The following is a 23,067-nucleotide window of genomic DNA, read 5'->3' on the forward strand; positions in this document are numbered from 1 at the left end:
ACGTTAGGTTAGGTTAGGTTAGGTAAGGATAATTTGGTTAGGTTAGGTAAGGTTAGGTTAGGTTAGGTTAGGTTGGGTTGGGTGTTGTTGGGTTGGGTTGGGTTGGGTTAGGTTTGGTTAGGTTAGGTTAGGTTAGGTTAGGTTTGGTTGGTTAGGTTAGGTTAGGTCAGCTTAGGTTAGGTTAGGTTGGGTTGGGTTAGGTTGGGTTAGGTTAGGTTAGGTTAGGTTGGGTTAGGTTAGTTTCGGTTAGGTTAGGTTAGGTTAGGTTGGGTTGCGTTGGGTTAGGTTAGGTTAGGTTGGGTAAGGTTAGGTTAGGTTAGGTTAGGTTACGTTAGGTTAAGGTATGAACCGTCGTAAAACCGCATTAAACAATGTCACTTAGTGAGATGCAGTGTTTTTCACCTTTACAAGTTGGGAACTGCGATATCTAATGTGAAAGCGCTTGAAACCGTCGTAATGTTGTAGAAAGCAATGTAAAGTAGCGAGTAAAACGTTTTCTAACGATAGAAGTGCGAAGGTTATGTTAGGTTGAGTTATGGTAATTTAAGCTAGGTAGCGTCGTGAAACCACCAAAAACGACGTCATCTAACGAGATAGTGTTGTTTTATTGCGAGTACGAAACTGCGATAGATGAAATGTTGTGAAAGCTCACAAAACGGCATGAACAAGCCAAATACTGCGTGTTGTACCGTTACAAGTGCGAAACTGCTATGTTGTGATATTCTCGTTAAAGCGCATGCAAGCATCGTGAAACCTTAAAGAATGATGTCATTTAGCGAGAGACGGCGTTCTGTACTGTAATAAGTTGGTGAATAACTGTGAGGTCATGCAAATATCGTAATTGTGAACGAAACAGTGTAATAGAGCGTTTTGAGATACAAGCGCGAATGTTAGGTTAGGTTAAGATATCAACCGTCGTAAAACCGCATTAAACACTGTCACTTAGTGAGATGTAGTGTTTTTCAACATTAAGGTCGGGAACTACGATATCTAATGTGAAAGCGCATGAAATGGTCGTTAGGTTAGGTTAGGTTAGGTTAGGTTTGGTTAGGTTAGGTTAGGTTAGATTAGATTTGGTTGGGTTGAGTTAGGTTAGGTTGGGTTAGGTTAGGTTAGGTTAGGTTACGTTAGGTTAGGTTAGGTTACGTTAGGTTACGTTAGGTTAGGTTAGGTTAGGTAAGGATAATTTGGTTAGGTTAGGTAAGGTTAGGTTAGGTTAGGTTGGGTTGGGTGTTCTTGGGTTGGGTTGGGTTGGGTTAGGTTGGGTTAGCTTAGGTTAGGTTACGTTAGGTTAGGTTAGGTTAGGTTAGGTTACGTTAGGTTATGTTAGGTTAGGTTAGGTTACGATAGGTTAGGTTAGGTCAGGTAAGGTTAGGTTACGTTAGAATAGGTTAGGTTAGGTTACGTTAGGTTAGGTTAGGTTAGGTTAGGTTAGGTTAGGTTTGGTTAGGTTAGGTTAGGTTAGCTTAGGTTGGGTTGGGTTAGGTTAGGTTAGGTTAGGTTGGGTAAGGTTAGGTTAGGTTAGGTTAGGTTAGGTTACGTTAGGTTAAGGTATGAACCGTCGTAAAACCGCATTAAACAATGTCACTTAGTGAGATGCAGTGTTTTTCACCTTTACAAGTTGGGAACTGCGATATCTAATGTGAAAGCGCTTGAAACCGTCGTAATGTTGTAGAAAGCAATGTAAAGTAGCGAGTAAAACGTTTTCTAACGATAGAAGTGCGAAGGTTATGTTAGGTTGAGTTATGTTAGTTTAAGCTAGGTAGCGTCGTGAAACCACCAAAAACGACGTCATCTAACGAGATAGTGTTGTTTTATTGCGAGTACAAAACTGCGATAGGTGAAATGTTGTGAAAGCACACAAAACGGCATGAACAAGCCAATTACTGCGTGTTGTACCGTTACAAGTGCGAAACTGCTATGTTGTGATATTCTCGTTAAAGCGCAATCAAGCATCGTGAAACCTTAAAGAAAGATGTCATTTAGCGAGAGACAGCGTTCTGTACTGTAATAAACTGGTGAAAAACTGTGAGGTCATGCAAATATCGTAATTGTGAACGAAACAGTGTAATAGAGCGTTTTGAGATACAAGCGCGAATGTTAAGTTAGGTTAAGATATGAACCGTCGTAAAACCGCATCAAACAATGCCACTTTGTGAGATGCAGGTTTTTTCACCATTACAAGTCGGGAACTACGATATCTAATGTGAAAGCGCATGAAACGGTCGTAATCTTGTAGAAAACATTGTAAAGTTGCGAGTAAAACGTTTTATAACAATAGAAGCTCGAAGGTTAGGTTAGGTTAGGTTAGTTTAAGCTAGGTAGCGTCGTGAAACTACCAAAAACGACGTCATCTAACGAGATAGTGTTGTTTTATTGCGAGTATTAAACTGCGATAGGTGAAATGTTGCGAAAGCACACAAAACGGCATGAACAAGCCAAATACTGCGTGTTCTACCGTTACAAGTGCGAAACTGCTATATTGTGATATTGTCGTTAAAGCGCATGCAAGAATCGTGAAACCTTAAAGAACAATGTCATTTAGCGAGATACAGCGTTCTGTACTGCAATAAGTTGGTGAAAAACTGTGAGGTTATGCAAATATCGTAATTGTGAACGAAACAGTGTAATAGAGCGTTTTTCAATATAAGTGCGAATGTTAGGTTACGTTAAGATATGAACCGTCGTAAAACCGCATTAAACAATGTCACTTAGTGAGATGCAGTGTTTTTCACCATAACAAGTCGGGAACTGCGATATCTATTGTGAAAGCGCATGAAACTGTCGTAATGTTATAGAGAGCATTGTAAAGTAGAGAGTAAAACGTTTTCGAACGATAGAAGTGCGAAGGTTATGTTAGGTTGAATTATGTTAGTTTAAGCTAGGTAGCGTCGTGAAACCACCAAAAAGGACGTCATCTAACGAGATATAATTGTTTTATTTCTTGTACGAAACTGCAACAGGTGAAATGTTGTGAAAGCACACAAAACGGCATGAACAAGCCAAATACTGCGTGTTGTACCGTTACAAGTACGAAACTGCTATGTTGTGATATTCTCGTTAAAGCGCATGCAAGCATCGTGAAACCTTAAAGAATGATGTCATTTAGCGATATACAGCGTTCTGTACTGTAATAAGTGTGAGAAAAACTGTGAGGTCATGCAAATATCGTCAATGTGAACGAAACAGTGTAATAGAGCGTTTTTAGATACAAGTGCGAATGTTAGGTTAGGTCAAGATATGAACCGTCATAAAACCGCATTAAACAATGTCACTTAGGGAGATGCAGTGTTTTTCACCATTACAACTCGGGAACTGCAATATCTAATGTGAAAGCGCATGAAACCGTCGTAATGTTGTAGAGAGCATTGTAAAGTAGCGAGTAAAACGTTTTCCAACGATAGAAGTGCGAAGGTTATGTTAGGTTGAGTTATGTTAATTTAAGCTAGGTAGCGTCGTGAAACCACCAAAAACGACGTCATCTAACGAGATAGTGTTGTTTTATTGCGAGTACGAAACTGCGATAGATGAAATGTTGTGAAAGCTCACAAAACGGCATGAACAAGCCAAATACTGCGTGTTGTACCGTTACAAGTGCGAAACTGCTATGTTGTGATATTCTCGTTAAAGCGCATGCAAGCATCGTGAAACCTTAAAGAATGATGTCATTTAGCGAGAGACGGCGTTCTGTACAGTAATAAGTTGGTGAAAAACTGTGAGGTCATGCAAATATCGTAATTGTGAACGAAACAGTGTAATAGAGCGTTTTGAGATACAAGCGCGAATGTTAGGTTAGGTTAAGATATCAACCATCGTAAAACCGCATTAAACACTGTCACTTAGTGAGATGTAGTGTTTTTCAACATTACAAGTTGGGAACTACGATATCTAATGTGAAAGCGCATGAAACGGTCGTTAGGTTAGGTTAGGTTAGGTTAGGTTTGGTTAGGTTAGGTTAGGTTAGATTAGATTTCGTTGGGTTGAGTTGGGTTAGGTTAGGTTAGGTTAGGTTAGGTTAGGTTGGGTTAGGTTAGGTTAGGTTAGGTTACGTTAGGTTAGGTTAAGTTACGTTAGGTTACGTTAGGTTACGTTAGGTTAGGTTAGGTTAGGTAAGGATAATTTGGTTAGGTTAGGTAAGGTTAGGTTAGGTTAGGTTGGGTTGGGTGTTGTTGGGTTGGGTTGGGTTGGGTTAGGTTGGGTTAGCTTAGGTTAGGTTACGTTAGGTTAGGTTAGGTTAGGTTATGTTAGGTTATGTTAGGTTAGGTTAGGTTACGTTAGGTTAGGTTAGGTCAGGTAAGGTTAGGTTACGTTAGAATGGGTTGGGTTAGGTTACGTTAGGTTAGGTTAGGTTAGGTTAGGTTTGGTTAGGTTAGGTTAGGTTAGCTTAGGTTGGGTTGGGTTGGGTTAGGTTAGGTTAGGTTAGGTAAGGTTAGGTTAGGTTAGGTTAGGTTACGTAAGGTTAAGGTATGAACCGTCGTAAAACCGCATTAAACAATGTCACTTAGTAAGATGCAGTGTTTTTCACCTTTACAAGTTGGGAACTGCGATATCTAATTTGAAAGCGCTTGAAACCGTCGTAATGTTGTAGAAAGCAATGTAAAGTAGCGAGTAAAACGTTTTCTAACGATAGAAGTGCGAAGGTTATGTTAGGTTGAGTTATGTTAATTTAAGCTAAGTAGCGTCGTGAAACCACCAAAAACGACGTCATCTAACGAGATAGTGTTGTTTTATTGCGAGTACGAAACTGCGATAGGTGAAATGTGAAAGCACACAAAACGGCATGAACAAGCCAAATACTGCGTGTTGTACCGTTACAAGAGCGAAACTGCTATGTTGTGATATTCTCGTTAAAGCGCATGCAAGCATCGTGAAACTTTAAAGAATGATGTCATTTAGCGAGAGACAGCGTTCTGTACTGTAATAAGATGGTGAAAAACTGTGAGGTCATGCAAATATCGTAATTGTGAACGAAACAGTGTAATAGAGCGTTTTGAGATACAAGCGCGAATGTTAGGTTAGGTTAAGATATCAACCGTCGTAAAACCGCATTAAACAATGTCACTTAGTGAGATGCAGTGTTTTTCACCATAACAAGTCGGGAACTGCGATATCTATTGTGAAAGCGCATGAAACTGTCGTAATGTTATAGAGAGCATTGTAAAGTAGAGAGTAAAACGTTTTCGAACGATAGAAGTGCGAAGGTTATGTTAGGTTGAATTATGTTAGTTTAAGCTAGGTAGCGTCGTGAAACCACCAAAAAGGACGTCATCTAACGAGATATAATTGTTTTATTTCATGTACGAAACTGCAACAGGTGAAATGTTGTGAAAGCACACAAAACGGCATGAACAAGCCAAACACTGCGTGTTGTACCGTTACAAGTACGAAACTGCTATGTTGTGATATTCTCGTTAAAGCGCATGCAAGCATCGTGAAACCTTAAAGAATGATGTCATTTAGCGATATACAGCGTTCTGTACTGTAATAAGTGTGAGAAAAACTGTGAGGTCATGCAAATATCGTCAATGTGATCGAAACAGTGTAATAGAGCGTTTTTAGATACAAGTGCGAATGTTAGGTTAGGTCAAGATATGAACCGTCATAAAACCGCATTAAACAATGTCACTTAGGGAGATGCAGTGTTTTTCACCATTACAACTCGGGAACTGCGATATCTAATGTGAAAGCGCATGAAACCGTCGTAATGTTGTAGAGAGCATTGTAAAGTAGCGAGTAAAACGTTTTCCAACGATAGAAGTGCGAAGGTTATGTTAGGTTGAGTTATGTTAATTTAAGCTAGGTAGCGTCGTGAAACCACCAAAAACGACGTCATCTAACGAGATAGTGTTGTTTTATTGCGAGTACGAAACTGCGATAGATGAAATGTTGTGAAAGCTCACAAAACGGCATGAACAAGCCAAATACTGCGTGTTGTACCGTTATAAGTGCGAAACTGCTATGTTGTGATATTCTCGTTAAAGCGCATGCAAGCATCGTGAAACCTTAAAGAATGATGTCATTTAGCGAGAGACGGCGTTCTGTACTGTAATAAGTTGGTGAAAAACTGTGAGGTCATGCAAATATCGTAATTGTGAACGAAACAGTGTAATAGAGCGTTTTGAGATACAAGCGCGAATGTTAGGTTAGGTTAAGATATCAACCATCGTAAAACTGCATTAAACACTGTCACTTAGTGAGATGTAGTGTTTTTCAACATTACAAGTCGGGAACTACGATATCTAATGTGAAAGCGCATGAAACGGTCGTTAGGTTAGGTTAGGTTAGGTTAGGTTTGGTTAGGTTAGGTTAGGTTAGATTAGATTTCGTTGGGTTGAGTTGGGTTAGGTTAGGTTAGGTTAGGTTAGGTTAGGTTGGGTTAGGTTAGGTTAGGTTAGGTTACGTTAGGTTAGGTTAAGTTACGTTAGGTTACGTTAGGTTACGTTAGGTTAGGTTAGGTTAGGTAAGGATAATTTGGTTAGGTTAGGTAAGGTTAGGTTAGGTTAGGTTGGGTTGGGTGTTGTTGGGTTGGGTTAGGTTGGGTTAGCTTAGGTTAGGTTACGTTAGGTTAGGTTAGGTTAGGTTACGTTAGGTTATGTTAGGTTAGGTTAGGTTACGTTAGGTTAGGTTAGGTCAGGTAAGGTTAGGTTACGTTAGAATAGGTTGGGTTAGGTTACGTTAGGTTAGGTTAGGTTAGGTTAGGTTTGGTTAGGTTAGGTTAGGTTAGCTTAGGTTGGGTTGGGTTGGGTTAGGTTAGGTTAGGTTAGGTAAGGTTAGGTTAGGTTAGGTTAGGTTACGTAAGGTTAAGGTATGAACCGTCGTAAAACCGCATTAAACAATGTCACTTAGTAAGATGCAGTGTTTTTCACCTTTACAAGTTGGGAACTGCGATATCTAATTTGAAAGCGCTTGAAACCGTCGTAATGTTGTAGAAAGCAATGTAAAGTAGCGAGTAAAACGTTTTCTAACGATAGAAGTGCGAAGGTTATGTTAGGTTGAGTTATGTTAATTTAAGCTAGGTAGCGTCGTGAAACCACCAAAAACGACGTCATCTAACGAGATAGTGTTGTTTTATTGCGAGTACGAAACTGCGATAGGTGAAATGTGAAAGCACACAAAACGGCATGAACAAGCCAAATACTGCGTGTTGTACCGTTACAAGAGCGAAACTGCTATGTTGTGATATTCTCGTTAAAGCGCATGCAAGCATCGTGAAACTTTAAAGAATGATGTCATTTAGCGAGAGACAGCGTTCTGTACTGTAATAAGATGGTGAAAAACTGTGAGGTCATGCAAATATCGTAATTGTGAACGAAACAGTGTAATAGAGCGTTTTGAGATACAAGCGCGAATGTTAGGTTAGGTTAAGATATCAACCGTCGTAAAACCGCATTAAACAATGTCACTTAGTGAGATGTAGTGTTTTTCAACATTACAAGTCGGGACCTACGATATCTAATGTGAAAGCGCATGAAACGGTCGCAATCTTGTAGAAAACATTGTAAAGTTGCGAGTAAAACGTTTTATAACGATAGAAGTTCGAAGGTTAGGTTAGGTTGAATTATGTTAGTTTAAGCTAGGTAGCGTCGTGAAACCACCAAAAAGGACGTCATCTAACGAGATATAATTGTTTTATTTCATGTACGAAACTGCAATAGGTGAAATGTTGTGAAAGCACACAAAACGGCATGTACAAGCCAGATACTGCGTGTTGTACCGTTACAAGTGCGAAACTGCTATAATGTGACATTCTCGTTAAAGCGCATGCAAGCATCGTGAAACCTTAAAGAACGATGTCATTTAGCGAGATACAGCGTTCTGTACTGCAATAAGTTGGTGAAAAACTGAGAGGTTATGCAAATAACGTAATTGTGGACGAAACAGTGTAATAGAGCGTTTTTAGATACAAGTGCGAACGTTAGGTTAGGTTAAGATATGAACCGTCGTAAAACCGCAATAAACAATGTCACTAAGTGAGATGCAGTGTTTTTCACCATTACAAGTCGGGAACTGCGATATCTATTGTGAAAGCGCATGAAACTGTCGTAATGTTATTGAGAGCATTGTAAAGTAGCGAGTAAAACGTTTTCTAAAGATAGAAGTGCGAAGGTTATATTAGGTTGAGTTATGTTAGTTTAAGCTAGGTAGCGTCGTGAGACCACCAAAAAGGACGTCATCTAACGAGATAGTGTTGTTTTATTGCATGTACGAAACTGCAATAGGTGAAATGTTGTGAAAGCACACAAAACGGCATGAACAAGCCAAATACTGCGTGTTGTACAGTTACAAGTGCGAAACTGCTATAATGTGATATTCTCGTTAAAGCGCATGCAAGCAACGTGAAACCTTAAAGAACAATGTCATTTAGCGAGATACAGCGTTCTGTACTGCAATAAGTTGGTGAAAAACTGTGAGGTTATGCAAATATCGTAATTGTGAACGAAACAGTGTAATAGAGCGTTTTTAGATACAAGTGCGAATGGTAGGTTAGGTTAAGATATGAACCGTCGTAAAACCGCATTAAACAATGTCACTTAGTGAGATGCAGTGTTTTTCACCTTTACAAGTCGGGAACTGCGATATCTGAAGTGAAAGCGCTTGCAACCGTCGTTAGGTTAGGTTAGGTTAGGTTAGGTTAGGTTAGGTTAGGTTTGGTTAGGTTAGGTTAGGTTAGATTAGGTTAGGTTGGGTTGAGTTGGGTTAGGTTAGGTTAGGTTAGGTTAGGTTGGGTTAGGTTAGGTTAGGTTAGGTTACGTTAGGTCAGGTTAGGTTACGTTAGGTTAGGTTAGGTTAGGTTACGTTAGGTTAGGTTAGGTTAGGTAAGGATAATTTGGTTAGGTTAGGTAAGGTTGGGTTGGGTGTTGTTGGGTTGGGTTGGGTTGGGTTAGGTTTGGTTAGGTTAGGTTAGGTTAGGTTTGGTTGGTTAGGTTAGGGTGGGTTAGCTTAGGTTAGGTTAGGTTGGGTTGGGTTAGGTTGGGTTAGGTTAGGTTAGGTTAGGTTAGGTTGGGTTAGGTTAGTTTCGGTTAGGTTAGGTTAGGTTGGGTTGCGTTGGGTTAGGTTAGGTTAGGTTGGGTAAGGTTAGGTTAGGTTAGGTTACGTTAGGTTAAGGTATGAACCGTCGTAAAACCGCATTAAACAATGTCACTTAGTGAGATGCAGTGTTTTTCACCTTTACAAGTTGGGAACTGCGATATCTAATGTGAAAGCGCTTGAAACCGTCGTAATGTTGTAGAAAGCAATGTAAAGTAGCGAGTAAAACGTTTTCTAACGATAGAAGTGCGAAGGTTATGTTAGGTTGAGTTATGTTAGTTTAAGCTAGGTACCCTCGTGAAACCACCAAAAACGACGTCATCTAACGAGATAGTGTTGTTTTATTGCGAGTATGAAACTGCGATAGGTGAAATGTGAAAGCACACAAAACGGCATGAACAAGCCAATTACTGCGTGTTGTACCGTTACAAGTGCGAAACTGCTATGTTGTGATATTCTCGTTAAAGCGCAAACAAGCATAGTGAAACCTTAAAGAATGATGTCATTTAGCGAGAGACAGCGTTCTGTACTGTAATAAGTTGGTGAAAAACTGTGAGGTCATGCAAATATCGTAATTGTGAACGAAACAGTGTAATAGAGCGTTTTGAGATACAAGCGCGAATGTTAGGTTAGGTTAGGATATGAACCGTCGTAAAACCGCATTAAACAATGTCACTTAGTGAGATGCAGTGTTTTTCACCATTACAAGTCGGGAACTGCGATATCTAATGTGAAAGCGCTTGCAACCGTCGTTAGGTTAGGTTAGGTTAGGTTACGTTAGGTTAGGTTAGGTTAGGTTAGGTTTGGTTAGGTTAGGTTAGGTTAGGTTAGGTTATGTTAGGTTAGGTTTGGTTAGGTTAGGTTAGGTTAGGTAATGTTGGGATAGGTAAGGTTAGGTTAGGTTAAATTAGGTTAGGTTAGGTTAGGTTAAGATATGGACCGCGCTAAAACCGCATTAAACAATGTCACTTAGTGAGATGCTGTGTTTTTCACCATTACAAGTCGGGAACTGCGATATCTAATGTGAAAGCGCATGAAACCGTCGTAATCTTGTAGAAAACATTGTAAAGTAGCGAATAAAACGTTTTCTAATGATAGAAGTGCGAAGTTAAGGTTAGTTTGAGCTAGGTAGCGTCGAGAAACCACCAAAACCGATGTCATCTAACGAGATAGTGTTGTTTTATTGCGAGTACGAAACTGCGATAGGTGAGATATTGGGAAAGCACACAAAATGGCATGATCTAGCCAGATACTGCGTCTTGTGCCGTTACAAGTGCGAAACTGCTTTATTGTGATATTCTCGTTAAAGCGCATGCAAGTATCGTGAAACCTTAAAGAACGATGTCATTTAGCGACATACAGCGTTCTGTACTGTAATAAGTTGGTGAGAAACTGTGAGGTCAAGAAAATATCGTAATTGTGAACGAAACAGTGTAATTGAGCGTATTTAGATACCAGTGCGAATGTTAGGTTAGGTTGAGATATCAACCGTCGTAAAACCGCAATAAACAATGTCACTTAGTGAGATGTAGTGTTTTTCAACATTACAAGTCGGGAACTACGATATCTAATGTGAAAGCGCATGAAACCGTCGTAATCTTGTAGAAAACATTGTAAAGTTGCGAGTAAAACGTTTTCTAACGATAGAAGTGCGATGGTTAGGTTAGGTTAGGTTAGTTTAAGCTAGGTAGCGTCGTGAAACTACCAAAAACGACGTCATCTAACGAGATAGTGTTGTTTTATTGCGAGTAATAAACTGCGATAGGTTAAATGTTGTGAAAGCACACAAAACGGCATTAACAAGCCAAATACTGCGTGTTCTACCGTTACAAGTGCGAAACTGCTATATTGTGATATTCTCGTTAAAGCGCATGCAAGCATCGTGAAACCTTAAAGAACAATGTCATTTAGCGAGATACAGCGTTCTGTACTGCACTAAGTTTGTGAAAAACTGTGAGGTTATGCAAATATCGTAATTGTGAACGAAACAGTGTAATAGAGCGTTTTTAGATACAAGTGCGAATGGTAGGTTAGGTTAAGGTATGAACCGTCGTAAAACCGCATTAAACAATGTCACTTAGTGAGATGCAGTGTTTTTCACCTTTACAAGTCGGGAACTGCGATATCTGAAGTGAAAGCGCTTGCAACCGTCGTTAGGTTAGGTTAGGTTAGGTTAGGTTAGGTTTGGTTAGGTTAGGTTAGGTTAGGTTAGATTAGGTTAGGTTGGGTTGAGTTGGGTTAGGTTAGGTTAGGTTAGGTTAGGTTGGGTTAGGTTAGGTTAGGTTAGGTTACGTTAGGTTAGGTTAGGTTACGTTAGGCTAGGTTAGGTTAGGTTACGTTAGGTTAGGTTAGGTTAGGTAACGATAATTTGGTTAGGTTAGGTAAGGTTAGGTTAGGTTAGGTTGGGTTGGGTGTTGTTGGGTTGGGTTGGGTTGGGTTAGGTTTGGTTAGGTTAGGTTAGGTTAGGTTTGGGTTGGTTAGGTTAGGTTAGCTTGGGTTAGGTTGAGTTGGGTTAGGTTAGGTTAGGTTAGGTTGGGTTAGGTTAGTTTGGGTTAGGTTAGTTTGGGTTAGGTTAAGTTAGGTTAGGTTGGGTTGGGTTGGGTTAGGTTAGGTTAGGTTAGGTTGGGTAAGGTTAGGTTAGGTTAGGTTAGGTTACGTTAGGTTAAGGTATGAACCGTCGTAAAACCGCATTAAACAATGTCACTTAGTGAGATGCAGTGTTTTTCACCTTTACAAGTTGGGAACTGCGATATCTAATGTGAAAGCGCTTGAAACCGTCGTAATGTTGTAGAAAGCAATGTAAAGTAGCGAGTAAAACGTTTTCTAACGATAGAAGTGCGAAGGTTATGTTAGGTTGAGTTATGTTAGTTTAAGCTAGGTAGCGTCGTGAAACCACCAAAAACGACGTCATCTAACGAGATAGTGTTGTTTTATTGCGAGTACAAAACTGCGATAGGTGAAATGTTGTGAAAGCACACAAAACGGCATGAACAAGCCAATTACTGCGTGTTGTACCGTTACAAGTGCGAAACTGCTATGTTGTGATATTCTCGTTAAAGTGCAATCAAGCATCGTGAAACCTTAAAGAAAGATGTCATTTAGCGAGAGACAGCGTTCTGTACTGTAATAAGTTGGTGAAAAACTGTGAGGTCATGCAAATATCGTAATTGTGAACGAAACAGTGTAATAGAGCGTTTTGAGGTACAAGCGCGAATGTTAAGTTAGGTTAAGATATGAACCGTCGTAAAACCGCATCAAACAATGCCACTTTGTGAGATGCAGGTTTTTTCACCATTACAAGTCGGGAACTGCGATATCAAATGTGAAAGCGCATGAAACCGTCGTAATGTTGTAGAGAGCATTGTAAAGTAGCGAGTAAAACGTTTTCTAACGATAGAAGTGCGAAGGTTATGTTAGGTTGAATTAAGTTAGTTTAAGCTAGGTAGCGTCGTGAAATCACCAAAAAGGACGTCATCTAACGAGATATAATTGTTTCATTTCATGTACGAAACTGCAATAGGTGAAATGTTGTGAAAGCACACAAAACGGCATGAACAAGCCAAATACTGCGTGTTGTACCGTTACAAGTACGAAACTGCTATGTTGTGATATTCTCGTTAAAGCGCATGCAAGCATCGTGAAACCTTAAAGAATGATGTCATTTAGCGAGAGACGGCGTTCTGTACTGTAATGAGTTGGTGAAAAACTGTGAGGTTATGCAAATATCGTAATTGTGAACGAAACAGTGTAATAGAGCGTTTTTAGATACAAGTGCGAATGGTAGGTTAGGTTAAGGTATGAACCGTCGTAAAACCGCATTAAACAATGTCACTTAGTGAGATGCAGTGTTTTTCACCTTTACAAGTCGGGAACTGCGATATCTATTGTGAAAGCGCATAAAACTGTCGTAATGTTGTAGAGAGCATTGTAAAGTAGCGAGTAAAACGTTTTCTAACGATAGAAGTGCGAAGGTTATGTTAGGTTGAATTATGTTAGTTTAAGCTAGGTAGCGTCGTGAAACCACCAAAAAGGACGTCATCTAACGAGATATAATTGTTTTATTTCATGTACGAAACTGCAACAGGTGAAATGTTGTGAAAGCACACAAAACGGCATGAACAAGCCAAATACTGCGTGTTGTACCGTTACAAGTACGAAACTGCTATGTTGTGATATTCTCGTTAAAGCGCATGCAAGCATCGTGAAACCTTAAAGAATGATGTCATTTAGCGATATACAGCGTTCTGTACTGTAATAAGTGGGAGAAAAACTGTGAGGTCATGCAAATATCGTCAATGTGAACGAAACAGTGTAATAGAGCGTTTTTAGATACAAGTGCGAATGTTAGGTTAGGTCAAGATATGAACCGTCATAAAACCGCATTAAACAATGTCACTTAGGGAGATGCAGTGTTTTTCACCATTACAACTCGGGAACTGCGATATCTAATGTGAAAGCGCATGAAACCGTCGTAATGTTGTAGAGAGCATTGTAAAGTAGCGAGTAAAACGTTTTCCAACGATAGAAGTGCGAAGGTTATGTTAGGTTGAGTTATGTTAATTTAAGCTAGGTAGCGTCGTGAAACCACCAAAAACGACGTCATCTAACGAGATAGTGTTGTTTTATTGCGAGTACGAAACTGCGATAGATGAAATGTTGTGAAAGCTCACAAAACGGCATGAACAAGCCAAATACTGCGTGTTGTACCGTTACAAGTGCGAAACTGCTATGTTGTGATATTCTCGTTAAAGCGCATGCAAGCATCGTGAAACCTTAAAGAATGATGTCATTTAGCGAGAGACGGCGTTCTGTACTGTAATAAGTTGGTGAAAAACTGTGAGGTCATGCAAATATCGTAATTGTGAACGAAACAGTGTAATAGAGCGTTTTGAGATACAAGCGCGAATGTTAGGTTAGGTTAAGATATCAACCATCGTAAAACCGCATTAAACACTGTCACTTAGTGAGATGTAGTGTTTTTCAACATTACAAGTCGGGAACTACGATATCTAATGTGAAAGCGCATGAAACGGTCGTTAGGTTAGGTTAGGTTAGGTTAGGTTTGGTTAGGTTAGGTTAGGTTAGATTAGATTTCGTTGGGTTGAGTTGGGTTAGGTTAGGTTAGGTTAGGTTAGGTTGGGTTAGGTTAGGTTAGGTTAGGTTACGTTAGGTTAGGTTAAGTTACGTTAGGTTACGTTAGGTTACGTTAGGTTAGGTTAGGTTAGGTAAGGATAATTTGGTTAGGTTAGGTAAGGTTAGGTTAGGTTAGGTTGGGTTGGGTGTTGTTGGGTTGGGTTGGGTTGGGTTAGGTTGGGTTAGCTTAGGTTAGGTTACGTTAGGTTAGGTTAGGTTAGGTTACGTTAGGTTATGTTAGGTTAGGTTAGGTTACGTTAGGTTAGGTTAGGTCAGGTAAGGTTAGGTTACGTTAGAATAGGTTGGGTTAGGTTACGTTAGGTTAGGTTAGGTTAGGTTAGGTTTGGTTCGGTTAGGTTAGGTTAGCTTAGGTTGGGTTGGGTTGGGTTAGGTTAGGTTAGGTTAGGTAAGGTTAGGTTAGGTTAGGTTAGGTTACGTAAGGTTAAGGTATGAACCGTCGTAAAACCGCATTAAACAATGTCACTTAGTAAGATGCAGTGTTTTTCACCTTTACAAGTTGGGAACTGCGATATCTAATTTGAAAGCGCTTGAAACCGTCGTAATGTTGTAGAAAGCAATGTAAAGTAGCGAGTAAAACGTTTTCTAACGATAGAAGTGCGAAGGTTATGTTAGGTTGAGTTATGTTAATTTAAGCTAGGTAGCGTCGTGAAACCACCAAAAACGACGTCATCTAACGAGATAGTGTTGTTTTATTGCGAGTACGGAGCTGCGATAGGTGAAATGTGAAAGCACACAAAACGGCATGAACAAGCCAAATACTGCGTGTTGTACCGTTACAAGAGCGAAACTGCTATGTTGTGATATTCTCGTTAAAGCGCATGCAAGCATCGTGAAACTTTAAAGAATGATGTCATTTAGCGAGAGACAGCGTTCTGTACTGTAATAAGATGGTGAAAAACTGTGAGGTCATGCAAATATCGTAATTGTGAACGAAACAGTGTAATAGAGCGTTTTGAGATACAAGCGCGAATGTTAGGTTAGGTTAAGATATCAACCGTCGTAAAACCGCATTAAACAATGTCACTTAGTGAGATGTAGTGTTTTTCAACATTACAAGTCGGGAACTACGATATCTAATGTGAAAGCGCATGAAACGGTCGCAATCTTGTAGAAAACATTGTAAAGTTGCGAGTAAAACGTTTTATAACGATAGAAGTTCGAAGGTTAGGTTAGGTTGAATTATGTTAGTTTAAGCTAGGTAGCGTCGTGAAACCACCAAAAAGGACGTCATCTAACGAGATAGTGTTGTTTTATTGCATGTACGAAACTGCAATAGGTGAAATGTTGTGAAAGCACACAAAACGGCATGAACAAGCCAAATACTGCGTGTTGTACAGTTACAAGTGCGAAACTGCTATAATGTGATATTCTCGTTAAAGCGCATGCAAGCATCGTGAAACCTTAAAGAACAATGTCATTTAGCGAGATACAGCGTTCTGTACTGCAATAAGTTGGTGAAAAACTGTGAGGTTATGCAAATATCGTAATTGTGAACGAAACAGTGTAATAGAGCGTTTTTAGATACAAGTGCGAATGGTAGGTTAGGTTAAGATATGAACCGTCGTAAAACCGCATTAAACAATGTCACTTAGTGAGATGCAGTGTTTTTCACCTTTACAAGTCGGGAACTGCGATATCTGAAGTGAAAGCGCTTGCAACCGTCGTTAGGTTAGGTTAGGTTAGGTTAGGTTAGGTTAGGTTTGGTTAGGTTAGGTTAGGTTAGATTAGGTTAGGTTGGGTTGAGTTGGGTTAGGTTAGGTTAGGTTAGGTTAGGTTGGGTTAGGTTAGGTTAGGTTAGGTTACGTTAGGTCAGGTTAGGTTACGTTAGGTTAGGTTAGGTTAGGTTACGTTAGGTTAGGTTAGGTTAGGTAAGGATAATTTGGTTAGGTTAGGTAAGGTTGGGTTGGGTGTTGTTGGGTTGGGTTGGGTTGGGTTAGGTTTGGTTAGGTTAGGTTAGGTTAGGTTAGGTTTGGTTGGTTAGGTTAGGGTGGGTTAGCTTAGGTTAGGTTAGGTTGGGTTGGGTTAGGTTGGGTTAGGTTAGGTTAGGTTAGGTTAGGTTGGGTTAGGTTAGTTTCGGTTAGGTTAGGTTAGGTTGGGTTGCGTTGGGTTAGGTTAGGTTAGGTTGGGTAAGGTTAGGTTAGGTTAGGTTAGGTTACGTTAGGTTAAGGTATGAACCGTCGTAAAACCGCATTAAACAATGTCACTTAGTGAGATGCAGTGTTTTTCACCTTTACAAGTTGGGAACTGCGATATCTAATGTGAAAGCGCTTGAAACCGTCGTAATGTTGTAGAAAGCAATGTAAAGTAGCGAGTAAAACGTTTTCTAACGATAGAAGTGCGAAGGTTATGTTAGGTTGAGTTATGTTAGTTTAAGCTAGGTACCGTCGTGAAACCACCAAAAACGACGTCATCTAACGAGATAGTGTTGTTTTATTGCGAGTATGAAACTGCGATAGGTGAAATGTGAAAGCACACAAAACGGCATGAACAAGCCAATTACTGCGTGTTGTACCGTTACAAGTGCGAAACTGCTATGTTGTGATATTCTCGTTAAAGCGCAATCAAGCATAGTGAAACCTTAAAGAAAGATGTCATTTAGCGAGAGACAGCGTTCTGTACTGTAATAAGTTGGTGAAAAACTGTGAGGTCATGCAAATATCGTAATTGTGAACGAAACAGTGTAATAGAGCGTTTTGAGATACAAGCGCGAATGTTAGGTTAGGTTAGGATATGAACCGTCGTAAAACCGCATTAAACAATGTCACTTAGTGAGATGCAGTGTTTTTCACCATTACAAGTCGGGAACTGCGATATCTAATGTGAAAGCGCTTGCAACCGTCGTTAGGTTAGGTTAGGTTAGGTTACGTTAGGTTAGGTTAGGTTAGGTTAGGTTTGGTTAGGTTAGGTTAGGTTAGGTTAGGTTAGGTTATGTTAGGTTAGGTTTGGTTAGGTTAGGTTAGGTTAGGTTAGGTAATGTTGGGTTAGGTAAGGTTAGGTTAGGTTAAATTAGGTTAGGTTAGGTTAGGTTAAGATATGGACCGCGCTAAAACCGCATTAAACAATGTCACTTAGTGAGATGCTGTGTTTTTCACCATTACAAGTCGGGAACTGCGATATCTAATGTGAAAGCGCATGAAACCGTCGTAATCTTGTAGAAAACATTGTAAAGTAGCGAATAAAACGTTTTCTAATGATAGAAGTGCGAAGTTAAGGTTAGTTTGAGCTAGGTAGCGTCGAGAAACCACCAAAAACGATGTCATCTAACGAGATAGTGTTGTTTTATTGCGAGTACGAAACTGCGATAGGTGAGATATTGTGAAAGCACACAAAATGGCATGATCTAGCCAGATACTGCGTCTTGTGCCGTTACAAGTGCGAAACTGCTTTATTGTGATATTCTCGTTAAAGCGCATGCAAGTATCGTGAAACCTTAAAGAACGATGTCATTTAGCGACATACAGCGTTCTGTACTGTAATAAGTTGGTGAGAAACTGTGAGGTCAAGAAAATATCGTAATTGTGAACGAAACAGTGTAATTGAGCGTATTTAGATACAAGTGCGAATGTTAGGTTAGGTTGAGATATCAACCGTCGTAAAACCGCAATAAACAATGTCACTTAGTGAGATGTAGTGTTTTTCAACATTACAAGTCGGGAACTACGATATCTAATGTGAAAGCGCATGAAACCGTCGTAATCTTGTAGAAAACATTGTAAAGTTGCGAGTAAAACGTTTTCTAACGATAGAAGTGCGATGGTTAGGTTAGGTTAGGTTAGTTTAAGCTAGGTAGCGTCGTGAAACTACCGAAAACGACGTCATCTAACGAGATAGTGTTGTTTTATTGCGAGTATGAAACGGCGATAGGTGAAATGTTTTGAAAGCACACAAAACGGCATGAACAAGCCAAATACTGCGTGTTGTACAGTTACATGTGCGAAACTGCTATAATGTGATATTCTCGTTAAAGCGCATGCAAGCATCGTGAAACCTTAAAGAACAATGTCATTTAGCGAGATACAGCGTTCTGTCCTGCAATAAGTTGGTGAAAAACTGTGAGGTTATGCAAATATCGTAATTGTGAACGAAACAGTGTAATAGAGCGTTTTTAGATACAAGTGCGAATGGTAGGTTAGGTTAAGGTATGAACCGTCGTAAAACCGCATTAAACAATGTCACTTAGTGAGATGCAGTGTTTTTCACCTTTACAAGTCGGGAACTGCGATATCTGAAGTGAAAGCGCTTGCAACCGTCGTTAGGTTAGGTTAGGTTAGGTTAGGTTAGGTTTGGTTAGGTTAGGTTAGGTTAGATTAGGTTAGGTTGGGTTGAGTTGGGTTAGGTTAGGTTAGGTTAGGTTAGGTTAGGTTGGGTTAGGTTAGGTTAGGTTAGGTTACGTTAGGTTAGGTTAGGTTACGTTAGGCTAGGTTAGGTTAGGTTACGTTAGGTTAGGTTAGGTTAGGTAAGGATAATTTGGTTAGGTTAGGTAAGGTTAGGTTAGGTTAGGTTGGGTTGGGTGTTGTTGGGTTGGGTTTGGTTGGGTTAGGGTTGGTTAGGTTAGGTTAGGTTAGGTTAGGTTTGGTTTGGTTAGGTTAGGTTAGCTTGGGTTAGGTTGGGTTGGGTTAGGTTAGGTTAGGTTAGGTTAGGTTTGGTTTGGTTAGGTTAGGTTAGCTTGGGTTAGGTTGGGTTGGGTTAGGTTGGGTTACGTTAGGTTAGGTTAGGTTAGGTTGGGTTAGGTTAGTTTGGGTTAGGTTAAGTTAGGTTAGGTTGGGTTGGGTTGGGTTAGGTTAGGTTAGGTTAGGTTGGGTAAGGTTAGGTTAGGTTAGGTTAGGTTAGGTTACGTTAGGTTAAGGTATGAACCGTCGTAAAACCGCATTAAACAATGTCACTTAGTGAGATGCAGTGTTTTTCACCTTTACAAGTTGGGAACTGCGATATCTAATGTGAAAGCGCTTGAAACCGTCGTAATGTTGTAGAAAGCAATGTAAAGTAGCGAGTAAAACGTTTTCTAACGATAGAAGTGCGAAGGTTATGTTAGGTTGAATTAAGTTAGTTTAAGCTAGGTAGCGTCGTGAAACCACCAAAAAGGACGTCATCTAACGAGATATAATTGTTTCATTTCATGTACGAAACTGCAATAGGTGAAATGTTGTGAAAGCACACAAAACGGCATGAACAAGCCAAATACTGCGTGTTGTACCGTTACAAGTACGAAACTGCTATGTTGTGATATTCTCGTTAAAGCGCATGCAAGCATCGTGAAACCTTAAAGAATGATGTCATTTAGCGAGAGACGGCGTTCTGTACTGTAATGAGTTGGTGAAAAACTGTGAGGTCATGCAAATATCGTAATTGTGAACGAAACAGTGTAATAGAGCGTTTTGAGATACAAGTGCGAATGTTAGGTTAGGTTAAGATATGAACCGTCGTAAAACCGCATGAAACAATGTCACTAAGTGAGATGCAGCGTTTTTCACCATTACAAGTCGGGAACTGCGATATCTAATGTGAAAGCGCATGAAACCGTCGTTAGGTTAGGTTAGGTTAGGTTAGGTTTGGTTAGGTTAGGTTAGGTTAGGTTAGGTTAGATTAGGTTAGGTTGGGTTGAGTTGGGTTAGGTTAGGTTAGGTTAGGTTAGGTTGGGTTAGGTTAGGTTAGGTTAGGTTACGTTAGGTTAGGTTAGGTTACGGTAGGTTACGTTAGGTTAGGTTACGTTAGGTTAGGTTAGGTCAGGTTAGGTAAGGATAATTTGGTTAGGTTAGGTAAGGTTAGGTTAGGTTAGGTTAGGTTGGGTTGGGTGTTGTTGGGTTGGGTTGGGTTAGGTTGGGTTAGGTTAGGTTAGGTTACGTTAGGTTAGGTTAGGTTAGGTTACGTTAGGTTATGTTAGGTTAGGTTAGGTTACGTTAGGTTAGGTTAGGTTGGGTTAGGTTAGGTTAGGTTACGTTAGGTTAGGTTAGGTTACGGTAGGTTACGTTAGGTTAGGTTACGTTAGGTTAGGTTAGGTTAGGTAAGGATAATTTGGTTAGGTTAGGTAAGGTTAGGTTAGGTTAGGTTAGGTTGGGTTGGGTGTTGTTGGGTTGGGTTGGGTTAGGTTGGGTTAGGTTAGGTTAGGTTACGTTAGGTTAGGTTAGGTTACGTTAGGTTATGTTAGGTTAGGTTAGGTTACGTTAGGTTAGGTTAGGTCAGGTAAGGTTAGGTTACGTTAGAATAGGTTAGGTTAGGTTAGGGGACGTTAGGTTAGGTTAGGTTAGGTTAGGTTTGGTTAGGTTAGGTTAGGTTAGCTTAGGTTAGGTTAGGTTGGGTTGGGTTGGGTTATGTTGGCTTAGGTTAGGTTAGGTTAGGTTGGGTTAAGTTAGTTTAGGTTAGGTTAGATTAGGTTAGGTTGGCTTGGGTTGGGTTAGGTTAGGTTAGGTTAGGTTAGGTAAGGTTAGGTTAGGTTAGGTTACGTTAGGTATGAACCGTCGTAAAACCGCATTAAACAATGTCACTTAGTGAGATGCAGTGTTTTTCACCTTTACAAGTTGGGAACTGCGATATCTAATGTGAAAGCGCTTGAAACTGTCGTAATGTTGTAGAAAGCAATGTAAAGTAGCGAGTAAAACGTTTTCTAACGATAGAAGTGCGAAGGTTATGTTAGGTTGAGTTATGTTAGTTTAAGCTAGGTACCGTCGTGAAACCACCAAAAACGACGTCATCTAACGAGATAGTGTTGTTTTATTGCGAGTACGAAACTGCGATAGGTGAAATGTGAAAGCACACAAAACGGCATGAACAAGCCAATTACTGCGTGTTGTACCGTTACAAGTGCGAAACTGCTATGTTGTGATATTCTCGTTAAAGCGCAATCAAGCATCGTGAAACCTTAAAGAATGATGTCATTTAGCGAGAGACAGCGTTCTGTACCGTAATAAGTTGGTGAAAAACTGTGAGGTCATGCAAATATCGTAATTGTGAACGAAACAGTGTAATAGAGCGTTTTGAGATACAAGCGCGAATGTTAGGTTAGGTTATGATATGAACCGTCGTAAAACCGCATTAAACAATGTCACTTAGTGAGATGCAGTGTTTTTCACCATTACAAGTCGGGAACTGCGATATCTAATGTGAAAGCGCTTGCAACCGTCGTTAGGTTAGGTTAGGTTAGGTTACGTTAGGTTAGGTTAGGTTAGGTTAGGTTTGGTTAGGTTAGGTTAGGTTAGGTTAGGTTATGTTAGGTTAGGTTTCGTTAGGTTAGGTTAGGTTAGGTTATGTTGGGTTAGGTAAGGTTAGGTTAGGTTAAATTAGGTTAGGTTAGGTTAGGTTAAGATATGAACCGCGCTAAAACCGCATTAAACAATGTCACTTAGTGAGATGCTGTGTTTTTCACCATTACAAGTCGGGAACTGCGATATCTAATGTGAAAGGGCAAGAAACCGTCGTAATCTTGTAGAAAACATTGTAAAGTAGCGAATAAAACGTTTTCTAATAATAGAAGTGCGAAGGTTAGGTTAGTTTGAGCTAGGTAGCGTCGAGAAACCACCAAAAACGATGTCATCTAACGAGATAGTGTTGTTTTATTGCGAGTACAAAACTGCAATAGGTGAGATATTGTGAAAGCACACAAAATGGCATGATCTAGCCAGATACTGCGTCTTGTGCCGTTACAAGTGCGAAACTGCTTTATTGTGATATTCTCGTTAAAGCGCATGCAAGTATCGTGAAACCTTAAAGAACGATGTCATTTAGCGATATACAGCGTTCTGTACTGTAATAAGTTGGTGAGAAACTGTGAGGTCAAGAAAATATCGTAATTGTGAACGAAACAGTGTAATTGAGCGTATTTAGATACAAGTGCGAATGTTAGGTTAGGTTGAGATATCAACCGTCGTAAAACCGCAATAAACAATGTCACTTAGTGAGATGTAGTGTTTTTCAACATTACACGTCGGGAACTACGATATCTAATGTGAAAGCGCATGAAACCGTCGTAATCTTGTAGAAAACATTGTAAAGTTGCGAGTAAAACGTTTTCTAACGATAGAAGTGCGATGGTTAGGTTAGGTTAGGTTAGTTTAAGCTAGGTAGCGTCGTGAAACTACCGAAAACGATGTCATCTTACGAGATAGTGTTGTTTTATTGCGAGTATGAAACGGCGATAGGTGAAATGTTGTGAAAGCACACAAAACGGCATGAACAAGCCAAATACTGCGTGTTGTACAGTTACAAGTGCGAAACTGCTATAATGTGATATTCTCGTTAAAGCGCATGCAAGCATCGTGAAACCTTAAAGAACAATGTCATTTAGCGAGATACAGCGTTCTGTACTGCAATAAGTTGGTGAAAAACTGTGAGGTTATGCAAATATCGTAATTGTGAACGAAACAGTGTAATAGAGCGTTTTTAGATACAAGTGCGAATGGTAGGTTAGGTTAAGGTATGAACCGTCGTAAAACCGCATTAAACAATGTCACTTAGTGAGATGCAGTGTTTTTCACCTTTACAAGTCGGGAACTGCGATATCTGAAGTGAAAGCGCTTGCAACCGTCGTTAGGTTAGGTTAGGTTAGGTTAGGTTAGGTTTGGTTAGGTTAGGTTAGGTTAGGTTAGATTAGGTTAGGTTGGGTTGAGTTGGGTTAGGTTAGGTTAGGTTTGGTTAGGTTAGGTTGGGTTAGGTTAGGTTACGTTAGGTTAGGTTAGGTTACGTTAGGTTAGGTTAGGTTAGGTTACGTTAGGTTAGGTTAGGTTAGGTAAGGATAATTTGGTTAGGTTAGGTAAGGTTAGGTTAGGTTAGGTTGGGTTGGGTGTTGTTGGGTTGGGTTGGGTTGGGTTAGGTTTGGTTAGGTTAGGTTAGGTTTGGTTTGGTTAGGTTAGGTTAGCTTGGGTTAGGTTGGGTTAGGTTAGGTTAGGTTAGGTT

This window comes from Rhipicephalus microplus, chromosome 1 (genome assembly GCF_043290135.1).
Source record: "Rhipicephalus microplus isolate Deutch F79 chromosome 1, USDA_Rmic, whole genome shotgun sequence".
NCBI lineage: Eukaryota > Metazoa > Arthropoda > Arachnida > Ixodida > Ixodidae > Rhipicephalus > Rhipicephalus microplus.